Raw genomic sequence first — 16,220 nt, forward strand, 5'->3', positions numbered from 1 at the left:
ATGACAACACCACAAAATTCATTGGCAGGATTCACTCTGCCACTAGACAAAAGACCAGAGTTAATCAATCCAAACCAAAGTAAACCCAAAACTATCCTTGTGGAGGTGGGGTGGGGGTGACACAAAAGGATAGAAGGGGTAAGGGTAAAGAGGAATATGCCTGAAGGTACAACAGCACCTAACAGTATTTAATCATAACAGTACTTAAATGAAACTTAACAGCACCTTAACACCTTAACTTTTAAGTTAAACAACTCAGCAAAGGATTAATTTAGGATTTACTGTGCCACAACAGTAACTTACAGGCCTCACCTACAAATCCAAAGTGTTGAAGAATCCAGGAGAGCAGCATTTCTCCCACATTTGCTATGGGACATGCACACTTGCATGCAGACAGACATGAAGAGCCTGTACAAGGTACCTGTGAAAAGTTCCCCTTGAAGGGAGCGAAATCCTCACTTCAGATGCCTTTGTATGTTCTCAGCAGGTGATGGGTTGAAGAATTGGGATATCAGGCCAGGATCTGTCATTGTTCTGTCATCCCCCAAGTGCAGCAGACTTGAGAGTTTCTGTTTCAGAGAGGTGTCCACTCAGTGGGAGGTGCTGGTTGCAGCCCTCTGTGGGCCAGGAGAGCTCAAAGGGTCTCCCTTTGGGCTGATGTTTTATTGGGCCACAAGAAAGTCTTGGGCTTTGGTCATAACAAGGTTTCATCCTGGCAGCAATTCAGACCGATGGCTTTCTCTGAAAGTCTGAGAACAAAGATGTCATCCCACTTAGGCAAAAACACTTTTCCAAGGCTGTTCATTAAGAAAAAAGCAAAAAGCAGGGGCTCATTAGACAGCACAAGTTCCTGGGAGCACACAGTGTTCCTGATAAACTAAAGAGGGGCTCATCCCAGGTGCTGTTCATGAATACTGAGGCTTAATGAGCTTTTCTCAGATTGTAATGTGGTCTGAGGAGGAGGCACCACCACATCTGCTCCTATACGGTCTTCACTACACCCTGCTACTAATGGAAGGATTTTAAAAGTTGCCAGAGTTAATATTTCACATTTAAAAAACCTCTCACTAATGGGAAGAATCCCTTCTTTTTTTCTTGCTGATGCTGTGGCCAGAACTGATCCCAGCTGCACAGTGACAGAGAGTGAGAGGTTTTATATTTCCTTCCAGCAGCCTTAATGAAAGGAAACATCTACATGAACAATGAGAATAGTTAACCATTAGAATAAAAAGCTAGTTGTAGCAAATTTACCACGACATGCAGTGATAGAACACTGACCAACTACGTGTTATGATATAATCTGGAATTGTTTGAATTGGAAGGGATTTTAAAGATCATCTCATTCCAGTCCCCTGCCATGGGCAGGGACACCTTCCACATGACCAGGATGCTCCAAGACTCATCCAGCCTTTCCTTGAGCACTTCCAGGGATGGGACATCCACACATCCACAGCTTCCCTGGGTAACCTGTGCCAGGGCCTCCCACCAACCACAATGAGACTTTACAGTGACAGTGAGATGAGTTTGTTGTCATAGCTTTCATCTGCTCTTGCTGTTTATGAGTCTCACTTGCAAATGAGTGAAGAGCCAAGAAGTCCTGTGTGTTGGTACACAGTCAGTGTTGTACACATCTTTATTTAGTGCCTGGCCTACATTAAATCAATAAAAAAAGATGCATGTGACATCTTCATTTTTCTAGTGAAGACAGGAGTACTTATGGCATAGAAAGGAGAAAACCAGCAGTAACCACAGAGAGAAGATACCCAAGCAATCTCACATGATTTTTGGGCTGTATCAGGTAACAGTCTTTACTGGGAGAGTAGTGAGTGGCACAGGTTGCCCAGAGAGGCTGTGGATGGCCCATCCCTGGAAATGTTCAAGGCTAGATTGGATGGGGCTCTGAGCAACCTGGTCTAGAGAGTGGCATCCCTGCCCATGGCAGGGGGCTGGAACTAGGTGACCTTTAGGGTCCTTTTCAATCTATGAACATCTCTATTAGCTCTATTATTAGTTAAGATCAACTATTTCTTTTTTTTTGGAGTGGTATTTGCAAGCATATTTTATCACGCACAGAAAAGCCAAAGTGGTGTTGAACCCCATTTGCTCTTTTTCCAAAAAACTTTCAGATTCATCAATTAAACAATCAATAATATAGACTAGAAGACAACATTTTAAAGGGCTCCAGGTAGTGAAAGAGAATTTGAAGAGGACTTTGCATGTTGAGCTTAACAACTACATGAATATCAGACTTCAGGGGATGGGAGTAAAAATGAAGGAAAAAACCTTCAATCTTTAATCTCTAGATATCTTTATAAATTTGAATAAAAGTCTGATTTTTTTTAGGGTTTGGCTGCTGCCATGTGTGCAGGTCATGTCTCAGAGGAGGAAAGGAATTAAGCATCCTGCAGCAAAATGCATGACCCTGCTCAGTACATATTTTGCTTGGCTGACAGCAAACCACACATTTCAGTCACTGAAAACAGGTTTGTGTCTGTAATCGTGCTGTGACCAAATCTCTGCATCTTTCTCACCTAAGGCAATATTGTTATTTCAGCTTGTCCACTGTAAAAACAGTGACTTTTGAGAGGGAACAAATGAGGGAATTGTGCTAGAAGAATACAAAATAATGAATAGTATAGAAGAGATAAATGAGCTCTTCCCTGTTGTGCTCTCTTGCTCTCCCAGGACAAAGCAATATCCAATTGAACAGAAACTAAAACAGTAAGAACTGAGAGAAGAAAATATTTTTATTTCTGTTATTAAAAAAAACAAAACAAACATATTTCTAGGATCCTCAGAGCAAGAGAAAAAGCTGTTATTTGATTAAAAGGCAGAAAACAAAAACTCTGGAAGACTTAGAATCAGTGTGTCAGTCCAAATTCAGCCACTGAAAGAGGTATAAAAGACTATTTTGCTGCTGGGACATGATTCTGCCCCTGTACTCTGCTATCATGGACCCCACCTAGAGAACTGTGTCCAGCTCTGGAGCCCCAGCATAAGAAGGACCTGCTGGAGTAAGTCCAGAGGACACAAAGATGACCAAAGGGCTGGAACACTCTGCTGTGAATTCAGGTTAAGGACTTGGGATGGTTCAGCTGGAGAAGAAAAGGCTCTCAGGTGACTTTAGTGCCTCTTTCAGAACTAAAGGGACTACCAGGAGAGCTGGAGAGGAGCAAGGGGGTGATAGGACAAGGAAGAATGGATTTAAACTGAAAGAGATTTAAACTGATATCAGGAAGAAACTTTTTACCATGAGGGTGGTGAGGCCCTAGAAACGTGTCAGAAACGGAGTGTTTTTACTTGTGGCTTAAACATCTCCATGAGGGACCTTTGCCTATTATAGCAAAAGTGTATTACAAAAGCTGCAGAGAAGACCACCAAACCCTGAACAGGCCTTCTGACTGAGAACTGGTTGATGGAGATAAGATAAAGCAACAGCTCAGGGCTGGGGGAGAAGAATGCATTCCCAGAGCACAACCTCAGCACCTTCAGGTGGAGACCACAGCCCTGGGGCCATCAGCTGCCAGGCTCCCACAGAACCTCCCCCAAAGGGCGGAGGGAAGAGGTTTGGGGTGTGTGGTGCAAAAGCCTCTGGTCAGAGGCCCAGTGGTCCCATCCTGTGCTGTGCAGACCAGCTCTGCTGCAGGGAGCCCTTCCCCCCAGGGAAAAGCTTATCCACAGCAAAGGGGTGCCAAAGGCCCCTCCAAAGGAGTCCCCAGACCCTGCACCAGAGCACTGCAGATGATGAAACAGACCCTCAACGTTGCAAGGGACAGGGTCAAACCCAGCCCCCTTAAGGGAGGCACCTGGGTGTTCCTACCTGCCCAAAATTAATATCAATCCATGGGATTCTATAATTCACAGCTGGTGCAACAGGGGACCTTCACCACCACCAAGACCAGATGGAGAGGGGACACTGTTGAGGCAGGACGGGAATGAGGAGACTCTGAGTCAGAAGGCTGTGAATAGAACTCTGATTTAATTCAAAATACATCACTCTTCTATACAGAGCTTCATCCAGGCCAATTCCATTGGTCCTGAAGTGAAAGCACTTCAGACTATTGGTGTGCAGTGCATGACACACTGGTAGAGCTTAACTATAAACAATGTGAACAACAAGAGAGAAAAAGAACCTTATTTACATTCTTCTCAATACTTCCTCAGGCTTCTGCCTGGTTAGAAATTTTCCCTTTCTCTCTTTGACTGAATCTGAGACCAACAGAGACGAGCAACGAGAGGTTGCTGGGACCTAACCCCTGTCACTCTCTCCTTGTCCCCCCCACCCCCCATGCACAATTCTTTCCCAATTTCTTTCTTTATTTCTTTTTCTTTGCCTCTTTTACTACTAAATATATTCATTTTTTGGCACCAACATCTAACCTCATTTGTTTTTAGTCACATTTTTTAGGTATATTTCAAACCTTTCTGGGTCTGATACATTTTATTCACAGAGGCTTTGCTTTCTTTGCTCTTCTGGGTTTAAACCAATTCATAACAGGTTGTCCAGAGAAGCTCTGGATGTCCCATCCCTGGAAGTGGTCAAGGCCAGGTTGGATGGGGCTTGGAGGAACCTGGGATAGGGGAAGATGTCCCTGCCCATGTTGGGGGGGATGGAATTAGATGATTCTTACGGTGCCTTCAAACCCAACCATTTCATGACTTTATATTCAGACTATCCTGGCCTCCAGCATTTTACTGTTGGGAAATGCTGACTGTTGAAGAAAAAGAAGAAAATGTCCTTGTAGAAGAAGCCAATGCATTGTGCCACTCACAGTGGCTGTTGATGAAAACTCTTGGCTTTAACTCTTGTCATGGATTCAGATGATCTGTCCTGACTTAGGTCTAGGGTTATTTCTCCCAGGTCTGGCTAAGGTAGAAATGTGTCACTTGGTTCCTAAGAAGGTGGCAGTGCTAGAGATAGAAACTACTAACCTATACCACCCCAGTTAATCGTTCTTTTCTACCTTCTAGTCAAGGTTGAGAGGCAGGAGAAAACCCTCTACTTTAATATCAATATTGCTCCTACATACCTCCTACAGTAATGGTCTTGTGTCACAATAGACCCCAGTTTCACTCTGGAAATTCAGGTCATATGAATGAACTTGGTATTTCCAAAGGAAGCAACCAACAGCTGCAATATTCAAATTTAGGTTTGAATAAAAGGAGAACTTATGTTGTGGTCCTTCTCTTCACAAAAGCCAGCAGCTGATTTTTCAAGGAAGAAGGGTTTACTCCATCCTCTGGTGCCCTGTGCTGCCCAGTGGATTGGGAGCAATAGCTTTTATCTGTTTTCACTGCTGAGTGTTACCAGCTGCACTTTGAATAGCTGGATGCAGAGGCAAACTGCAAGATGCTGACATCTCTGGAGTTTTAGGACAGAGGTTTGCTCTGTTATACACAGAAATGAGAGGGGAAAAGTCCAACTCGCAACCCAAGTGACTTTGATCACAGACTATGGGTTTTGTCTCTTGATGGCTCATATTTAGTGAGCACAACTATTACTGTGCTTTTCTTTTGTTATTTCTACTTCATAAAATGTAAGAAATTCCATGTATAAAAAGGGAGCTGCTAAGACAGTTGAAATAATTTTACCAAGAGATAAAAGGAGACAAGGAGCAGAGCTAAAGCAGGAAGAAAATGTCCCTCAGTTCTAGATTCATGTTGCCATTGTGAAACACTGCACAGTAGAAATGATCCCAGTTTGTATTTGTCTGTTAGTCTGTCTCTGTGCTGTGCATGGGCTCTGACTGACATGGTATGGGCTCTGCATTTCACAGTTATTCTGATAGAAACTAATTGAATTTATTTTACCGTAAACAAGAGGAATATTTGGACTGATGGGTTACGACAATCCATATTTTGGTGCAAGAGCCTGTGGGGTGCTATGGGACAAATGGATGGGTGGTAGTGTAAAAGCCAACACCACTGAGATAGGACTCAGCTGAATATATATGTGGTAAAAAAGAAAGGGAACTGTAGAGCAGCAATTAACAGAATCTGTTTCTCTTCTCCTTGGCTCTGATTTCATGCTCACAACACATTCTCTTCATAATGCTAATAGAATTTTCCCTACCCCTATTCTTTTTTCCTTCCAGAAATGTCTTCAGAAAAGTTTTTTCTACTCATGTCGTAAATTGACCTGTCCAGGAGTTGTGGTCACCAAGCAAGAACCCTCCTGCAACTATAAAATATGTAGATAGTGGATGTGGATGCTAATAGCTTCTGGCTCATTAGCACAAGAGCAAGTATCTGTGGGAGATAATTGCTGTAAGGGTAATAATGTAGGAAACAGCCAAAACATTGATCTCTGTGTGAAGGTTAATCCCCAGGTGCTAAATCATTTAAACTAATCACCCAGAGCTGCAGGCAATGATTAGTGTCTGCTCCCCCAAGGGAGAGGGATGGAGAAAGAGAGAGAGGGAGGAATCTAGAACACAAATCACAAAGTGTCTGTTGTCCTTTGGACATTCTCCACCTGCTTGCAGCAGCCTGAAGGCCAAAAGGGCTTTGCCAAGACTTGGTCTTGTCAGGAGTCCTAATGCAAATAAGTCAGTCAAGTCTGGCAGATCTACTAACAAGAAGAGAAAGAAGTGACCAGATGCTGTTTAAGTGAAAGAGGGAGCTCTGGGAGGCCCCTTGGGCAGTGGCACCCCAAACACAGTTGATTGCACTTGGACAATTTCAAGATGATTTTAGCCTGCCTTTGATCATTTAAATCCATCCCATGTTGACAGTGGGAACAAGGGTCTTACCTTTGAGTGACCATGTAGTTTCTTTTAGCAGATGAATTTTCAAATTTGCCATTTCTTCCCTGTGCTTCATTAGATAATCTGACATCATCCAGGGCTGAATGATTTGGGGAGACAGAAGGATTCAGTCATCTTGCTGTAAAAAAATCATCATATTTTGTATATCTTGGCCTCTAGTGGAACAGCTGAAGGAAGTGATAACCTGGAGATGTTCCTGAGCTCCCTCCAGATGTCCCACAGCCAGAGGGACAGCACAAGGGTTCACATCCATCAAGGTCAGGGTCCTGCTGAGCTGCTGTGTAGCAGGTGAGCTGTGAACTGGGACTCAGGTCTCTCCCCAGCCCAGGGCCATGCTGTGTGGAGTTTCCAGTCAGTTCTGATGAAGTGTGTGTCTCTGGCCAAATACACAGAGACATTTATTCTACCTCAGATTTACTGGGGAGCTACATGGCCTGCTCTACTCCAGCTAATCCTCTGTAGGAAACTGGTGTATAAGAAATTATATTTCTTCAAAGTCCTTTTCACAGTGTCTATCCTTACACAGGTTGAAAACCTAAAGGCAGTTTAGCCAACCCAGCAGGTTCCTAACAGGGAGATGTGGAGTGAAGGGTCACTAAAAGGGGCTGTGAAGGACTGACCTCAGCCTCATTCCCATTCCTCTCCTCAGGAGCTGGGAATGAAGAAGTGAAGGCAGGACTGGGAAAAGTATAGGGGGAAGATTATGTTTCAGTTTGTTTCTCATAATCCAAATTTACTTTTAACTTGCAAGAAATTAGTTACCCTGTTTTGAGTCCACTTTGCCTATGACAGTAACAGATAAGTGATCTCCCTGTATTCATTTCAATCCATAAGATTTATAGACCTTGGTTTTGGCTTTTTTTCCCCCCATTGTGTTGTGTTGAGAAGTGGAAGAGCAGCTGAGTGGGAGTTTTTCTCTCAGTCAAGGTTAACCCACCACAGCACCCATGTGGGAACAGCTGTAAACAACTTGGTCTGACTCAAGTGTTGTTCAATTTTAAGCAGGACTCTGGGCTAGAAGCCTGTTGAAGTAACCTCCCAGCCTGAACAAGACTGAAACGCTGTGTTTGAATCAGTGTAACACAAAGCAGACACCTGCAATCAAGACTTACCCCACAGATATAACAGCAGTGACTTAAATACAGTCTCTCAGTATCAACAACACTTCTCCAGACACAATGGATCTGTCTCTCCCAATGGACACAGTGGAAGATTTGACCTGGTGTCTGTGAATGAGGAGGAAGCTTAAACAAAGCATAATCTAAGCACGCTTAAAATAAATCTTGTGCAAACCTTAGTCATTTATGGACATTTTCATAGCACCCTGGACTTACCTAGTCATGATCATTCATAGCCATCTTCCAGTGGGCCTAAAACATTGCAAATGCAGCAGCTCCAGTGGCTGCCAGGGAGAGCTGTGCAAGCTCAGGTAGGGAGGCATTAATCACTGAGGACAGCCAGGTGACGGATGGCTGAGTGAACAGGGCACAGCAGGCTTTCCTTCCCAGACAAGCCTGTGATAAGCAGGAGCCAGGGTTGTAAGGACATGATTATTGGTGTAGCTGTCTGATTACCAGAGAAACAGCAACAGAAGACACAGCCTGGTTGCAGCTGCTTCCTTTTCCCAAAACAGCTCTGGGAGAGCAAAGTCAGACAGGAGATGGATGGCCCTGCAAAGGCTGCAGCCCCCGAGCTGCTTGTGAAGCAGAGCTGGGAGGCTGTGCTGCTTCCTCTGCTTCTAGAGGAAGTGGTGAGCCTGTACCTAAAGAAAAGTTGTAAGTCAGCCTCTCCTGGCCAACCTGAGCCCTTGGAAATTCATAAGGGGATATAAGCTTTATATCTTTAACCACTTATATAACTTTATATCTTTAACCACTGATTGGGGAAAGGGCTGTTGAGATCAGGGGCAAAGAAACAACTGCACTCATCAGCATTGCCACATCTTTTCTCTCCCCTGGAAATCTGTCAGAGGTTCAGTGGTGTGTCTGGACTCTCTCCCCCAGTGACAGGAAGTTTCTTTGTGTAGCAAAACACTGATGGCAGTGCAGAGAGCAAAACCCCACCTCAGAGAGACAGGTTGGTGACAGGCAAGTGTCTGGGTCAAAAAACCCAATATGCAAAATTTTGACAAAAGTTTTCTTCAGCAGAAATCTCAAAACAAGAAGAGAGATCAAGAATGTGAAAATAGATGGTCTTCCTTCTAGCCACCTCCTAACATGGACTTAGGTCTCTGCTGTGGCACTAACATGAAGGGAATCTGAGATCCTGTGCAGGTGTCAGCAGAAAGAAATGGTGCCTTACACAGACCCATCATCTACTCCAGCTAGCTGAATTAAATGTTATAGCTCCTTATCTCTGCTGACTTTATCAAGAACCATACTCTGGTGACCCTTATTAGAAGGCAGTGTGAATAAATCACAGTCACAAGAACTGCTGCAAACAGAGGACTCAGCCCTCCAGGTCAGTGGTGCTTGTCTCAACTGATCCACAAAAAAAAAACAACCACAGAGGGAAAAATGATACTTGTGTGTTTGTGAAGACTCTCCTGCACAGTCCTATCATAGGTAAAAAAATTACCTTTCCCCAAAAATAGCTGGGAGAGCCTAAATTCTGTTCCAGCAGCTGGTTTCACAGTTCTGCTTGTCTCCAGTACATGTTGCTTTCCACTCGGTTTCAGTCTGTTCTTTATCTGTTCCATCCCTGGCTGAAGGACAAGGATGCTTCTTATTACCTTAACTTCTGGACAGGAAGTTACACAAAAACTCATCGCCACCTCTAGGGATACTTCTGAGGGGATGCACTGTGGCAGTGATTTATTGCTCTAGAAGAAAGAAAAGAAATATTTGCATTCAATTTTCAATAAGCAGATGGCACACAGCTTTTTTTACACTGCAGTAAATTTTTAAGTCCCTACTGAAAAATAAGAAAAGTGAGTGTATTCGTTTTTATTTCAAACTTCCCCTGTTTCCATGGCAATATCCCAGTGAGGTACCAAGAGTAGATGCTGGGATATGAGGTATTAAACAGTTCTTTCTCTCTGCATCATGAAAGGCAATGCTGAGATCGATCCATAAAGAAAAGCAAGCTGGGAATGATATGGGGACACTGTAGAATTATTACACAGAGGAGGAGAAAATTTCAACGCCCTGTGAATCCACAGAAGGAAAAGGTAGATTTGTCCCTTTATTTTAGCCAAGGGCAATTCAATTGATTTTCAGTAGAGCTGTACCAGCACTAAAAAGATGGGACCATTCCCACATGGAATGGGTGGTTGGATGGAGCCAGACTCCAGCTGGAGCTGTGCAGAAAAAGGATGAGCAGCAAGAGACATGAACAGCAGAAAGTGAAATCCAGGGGAAGAGTCATCACAAAGGGAATGGCCAAATCCTGGAACAGATTGCCCCAGTGCTAACCTTGAAATAATCAAAGTCTGACTGGAAAAGCTCTTCAGCAGCTTGATCTCATTTTGAAGATGTCTATGCTTTATTCAGAGGTTAGATGATCAAGTTCCATTTCCACTCTAAATTGTTCCATTATTTCATGTTTTCCTGTCATGGGCACTTCAAGAAGCTTCCTTTTTCCTTTCACACTGTATATTGTCTGTAGGAAAGGTAAATTAAATGACCCTACTTTTATTGCATCCTTTTGCAGATCATTCTGTTTCATAGATTTTTTTTTTTTTATAATGAGTAGGAAAGCCAAATTTCTCCACTGCTCCATTCTCCTCACACTTAACATTGCCCTTGGCTGACACATCAGAATGCATCTGACTGAGCTCTGTATTTACTGTTTACTTCAGTAATTAGAGGCCTTTGATACCACAACAACCAGAAATGTGTCACCTCTTCAGATAAAATGTGTCATCCAAGCATCATTACCACTAGAGCAATATAACAGGATCATATGGTAATTCACTTTGGAAGGGACCAGAGGAGAGCATCCAGTCCAGCCTTGGTGAGAGTTGATTTATACAGACTCACTGATTCAGGGAAGGGTGTAAAATAGAATCAATGAATCAGAGGAACAGAGTTATAACAGATTGTTTTCTCCAGTAACAGTGAAAATATATGTAGTGATCTGGTGGTGGTGGTGGTAGTAGTATGCATTGAACTCCTAAGCCTTTAGATAGAAAAATATTTCCTTGTTATAATCTAGGTAGGAAAATAAACAAAATGGACATTAAAATAAGTCTATTGGAATAATAATTTTACAAAATCACAAATTACATGGCATTTCTGAAAGATGCATCCCTATCACACAGCTGGGAAACATTCACACTGCCCTCAATGCCTGGCCAGTTCCTTACAGCTAAGACCACTCTTCTCTCTAATGATACTTTTTGTTCTCTGAGGGGAAGTTTTGCCCCAGCAGCATTCACAGAAGCTTGGGATCCTTCAGTGGGGATGGTGACAAAAAGAGGATTTTGCCTGTGACTTGGGAAAGAAATTAGAGTCTCTTCTTAACTTGTTGCAGGTGGGAAACGTAAAGGTTATTCTTTAAGTGGGTCAAACCCATCAATACAGGGCTTTTTTCCAACTTTCAAGTTGGGCCAAGACTTCAGTAACACTGTCCCTGCTGTTTATGTGGGGGCAAATGAATGAATGAAAATCTCCACAGCACAATGTGAAGCCATCTGTAGCTCTCTCCTCACAGTAAGATCCTTGGATCAGATCTTACTCAGCCCTTACAAGTTCACCTATAGTGATAGGCCACCTTTGTAGTAACTCTGAACTGGCTACCAAGAGGAAAAGTAGCTGATTTTTGAATTCTACGAGTCAAAGTCTGTCCTGCTATGGGTTCCAAGAAGTCTGGTGCATTCCCTTTGTTCTTGTTCTTACTGTACTTAATTTATTACTTTCAGGTTTCCATTGCTGTATTCCCATCAGTCCCTCATGGAACAGCCACTGTTTTGTGCTTTGAACAGTGACTCTGACCACTGAGCTTGGTTCCTTCTTTAGTTACTCCTGGAAGAGGATAGTTGGGATGCTCCCACCTTCCCTGTGCTTCTACCTAAAGGTTGACACAAGCTGGGAATGCTTCCTTTTGTGAGGAGCTCCTGAAACAAATGATGACATTGATTATAGTGAGTAGTTTAAGTAGCATCTGAGCTTACTTTTCCAGAGAGGGAAGCACTAGCTGGGGTTTGAAGTCCTGCTAAGGCTTTTAACCCATCACTAAAGGATCCCCATGTGTCTAAAGCTCAGAGAGGGCAAAAAAAATTGTTGGTCTGCAGAATGACCCATCTGAAAAGTGAGACTGAAACCCACTCAGCACAGCTCCATCTCATGATAAAGCAGCTGTGTCTTCAACTCTAGTGCAAAAGAAAACCACAGCTTTTGAACTGGGCAGCGATCCATGTCACTGGCAATATCTGCAAATGATTTGGTTGAGACCACTTTAGTTGTTGAAAAAAAATTTAGAAAGAGCCCAAGTTTGTTCTGATTTCAGGAAAGACATTTGTAGATTCAGCTGACATTCACTGTGATCCATTGAGGTCCAGAGGCTGGGTGTGTTTTAGAAAAAAGACTGGAAGTATCTGGCTAGACAGGTCGTGTTTGAACACTGACCACCCTCCAGGAGCACCCCCAACACCAGACAGCACCAACTGCTCTGTAACTATTTAGGAAAAGAAATGCTTGCAGCAAACACTTTCTTCTGTAGCAACAGATGGCTTGAAGCTGCCACGAGTAAGAATTCCTAATGAGGTCCTTCCAGAACAGCTCCTGCAAAGGGCAGAGGAGGAAGAGAAATGTGTCCTAGATTCACAAAAGTGCTCATCTGCCCTCATGCTGTCCTCCAGCTGTAAAGGGAAAAGCAGACTCTCACTTCCTCCTTTCAGAGATTAATCTCATTCATTGAGCCAAGAAAATTAGACAATTACAAAACCAAACAGAGTTTGTTTTTTTTTTTTTTTTTTTAAAGACATGAGCTGCAAGGTGGCTTCTTTTCAAAGTTCATTGTTGGTATACTTTTGTGGCATGTGGAGGACTGGGATGGAGCTTTCATATTTGCAGAAGCAATGACGTGTGAGTGGAGGGCTTTGCAGAGAGTGTGAGGCAGAAAGACACCTTTGCCATCTCTGCTGAAATCTCAGAATTTCAATATTAATAATATGAACACACACAGAGGCTGAAATAAAATTTATGCACCAGGGCTTTGATATTTAAATATGGTATTTTCAGTGAGCGGTGGAGGATAATGAGATATGACAGGGAGAGCAGTTCTCAGAACCACAACTAATAAGGAATTTAGACCCCTGAAGTTACATTGTGGGATATCTAATTTTCACTCTTCTGGCTCTAAGAGTAGAACTGAGAAGTCCTGCTTGAGATAGACAGATGTCCTACATTATGTACACAAAAATTTGAGTTAAATTTGAGAGAACAGAGGGTTCTGCTGCCTTTTAGAGTGACTTCAGCAGGCTGAAGAAATGGGCTGACAGAGCTTCATGAATTTCAACAAAGGGAACACCAAGTCCTACCCCTCAGGGAGGAATAACCTCAGGCACCAGGAGAAAGTGTCTGGAAAGCAGCTTTGTGGAAAACCCACAGAGGTCCTGGTGCACAAGTTGTACAGGAGGTGGAAAAGTGCCCTTGCAGAGAAAAGAAAAGGCCAACAGCCTCCAGAGCTGTGTTAGGCAGAGTGCTGCCAGCAGATCAAGGGAGGTGGTTCTTCACCTCCATCCAGCACTGGTGGGAACCCCAGGAATGCTGTGTCCATGCTGGGCTCCTCAGCAGAGCAGAGACGTGGACATGCTGGAGTGAGCTCAGTAAAGGGCCACAATGATGGGTTGTGGCAAGCATATTTCTCTCACTCTCAGGATTTTTCATAGAGGTTCACAGAGAGAAATGTGGAATGTGTTTGGAGAATTGTTTACCTGGGTGAGTGCTTGATTAGATTCTGGTGAGGTTTGTTTGAGCCTGATGGCCAAACCAATCCACCTCTGCCTGGGCTCTGGAGAGAGGGTCACGAGTTGTGGGAGAGTTGGAGATGGAGTCAGAGAAAGTAGTATGTAGTTTTAGTATCCTCCTTTTATGTAGTATATTAATATATTTTAGCATAGTTACAATAAAGAAATAATTCAGCCTTCTGAATTGAGTCAGACATTGTCATTTCTTCCCATTGGTTTCGCCTGCATTTACAATAATGGGTCAGGTGTTGGAGCACCTGACATATAAGCAGAAAGAGAGACATATTCATCCTTGAGCAGAGAAGGTTCAGGCAAATCTTGCCCATGTGTATAAATATTTGATGAAATGAAGTAAAAAGGATGGAGCCATCTTGCAGTGTCCAAGATGTCCTCGGTGGTGTCTAGGGACAGGACAAATGGAAATTACAGAAACTGAAATAGAGGAAAATCCATTTAAATGTAACAGAAGATATTTCTCTTGGAAGGAGGGAAGTTGAGGGAGCACAGACTCTTGAACAGGTCACCCAGTGAGTCTGTGGAGTCTCCACCCTTGGAGGTATTCAAAATCTGAAGGGACATGGCCCTGAGCAAAGTCCTTTAGCATCATGTGCATAATCTTATGGACATAGAGAAATGAGCTTCTGAAAATGCACATGGACAATAATGTCCAAGATTTTAGAGAATAAATACACTTTGAAAGAGGTGAGATATTAGCTGTCCATTTGCAAATTATATGCCAAAGGAAGGAGTAATGCTCACAGAGACAGTAATGGGTTACCTGCACTCAGTGTTCAAAGAACTGAATGTGTGTCCAGTAGAGTCCTGGTCAGAGCTTCTCTTCAGACACAATGATTTCTGCTGTCATTCTCATATTTGCCAAAAAGAATGTCATCAGCTGGGCTGCCATGTGATTGGAGGGTGGGGGGATAGGGTGGGACCAGAAGGGTTCTGCTGATTTCCCTCAAAACTAGAATTCTTGAATCATTTAATCACAAATTCTCTAACAGCTCAGTGCAGTCTTGACCAGAATGCAACCATAAGCCACACACATCAGTAACATTTATTTAGCTGAATAAAATGTGTTTGTCAATTTACGTGGCCCTGTGGGGTCTAGAGGGGAATGATGAGGCTTCACTCTGGCATTTGACTGTAGCTATTGTGGGGGAAGGAGATAATTGTCTTCTACAGTGACTTAATAATTTATCCCTTGACCAGAGGAATATTCATTAAGTAACTGTGTTGTCCATCTGGGCAAACAGAAGTCACACTAGGCTATATCCAGAAGACATTAGTGGGGCCAGGCCAGGCCATGGTGTGGGGATGGGATGCTGCAACACTCCTCTTGATTGAGTAATAAATTGTTGGATCTGAAGAAACTGGAAACTTAAATTATGAAAGAGCAAGGGGATCTATGCATGGGTTGCCTTTTGTGAGGCAGCCAGATGGTGAATGGGTTGTGCAAGTCCTTGAATAAGAAGCCTGAGAAGCATCTTTCAGCTTATTAGCTGAATCACAGAGTGTGAAAGAAACTTTGAAACCTGCTAGACTAGAAAGTAGCATATTTATAGAAACGTCTCTGTGAACTGCATTATCTATTCCTGCACTGCACACTGTCTGGTATTACTACTATTTGTTCTTACCTTAGTGCAGCTTGAAATGGAGAGATTTAGAGATAATGGGCTAATATCAAGACTTTCCATCCTTTTGTCATGCCAGGCCTTAAAATGAAGATACTAAGATGGTCTAACAGTACTCAAATCATGGAAAATCCCAAGAAAATGAGAATGTAGCCCCCCTCACCTGCCACAGGCTGCCTGGCAGCATCGCACACTGGAGAAAGGAGAATCTTCTCATGGCCACCAGTGAGCCAGAAGGTCTTTGATGTGCAGCAGAGCCAGGAGCTTTGTGTTTGGATCACTGAGTCTGTAAGGGCTCTAAGGTCACACTGCAGAGACAGAAAACAGGCTGACACAGCAGGAAGAGACTCACCACTAAAACAGTGTCCTGAGAGTGTGGTCCTCTCCTGGGAAGAGTAGCTTGGTCCAGAGCCCAGGGAGCAGGAGCAGCCCATGAATAGTCTGGGTTTAGGGAGGGGAGGCTGCAGTTCATTTATTTCAATTTGTCTGAGAAAAAATGGCAGAGTGCAGCACCTGCCACAGAGACAGCCTTGCTTTTCCATGAGACAGTTTTGGAGCAGATTCTGTTACCACTAAAACAAAAGTAGTTGGATATATCAGTCCTGATTATGGATGCATTTACTGTGAGACTTTTAGCTCTCTCCCTGAGTGTCTCTGTACATTTCTTGGTGCCAAGGCTAAGAAGGTTGAGGATGGTGTGAGAAGCAGCTAAACCCTTAATCAGTCAAAGCCAATTCAGTGAGAAACAGATCAGTGCAGTGCAGAGGATTAGTCCTAGCAAAGGTCCACAGCACTGCAGAACAGAGAAGCCAGCTCCCATGGTCTTCAGGAGATGTGCAGATAACTGTCCCTGGAGTGAACCAAATGTGCTGGCACAGAGAACAAAAATTCCCTTGAGCAGCATTC

The sequence above is a fragment of the Lonchura striata genome, chromosome 1 (genome assembly GCF_046129695.1).
Source record: "Lonchura striata isolate bLonStr1 chromosome 1, bLonStr1.mat, whole genome shotgun sequence".
NCBI lineage: Eukaryota > Metazoa > Chordata > Aves > Passeriformes > Estrildidae > Lonchura > Lonchura striata.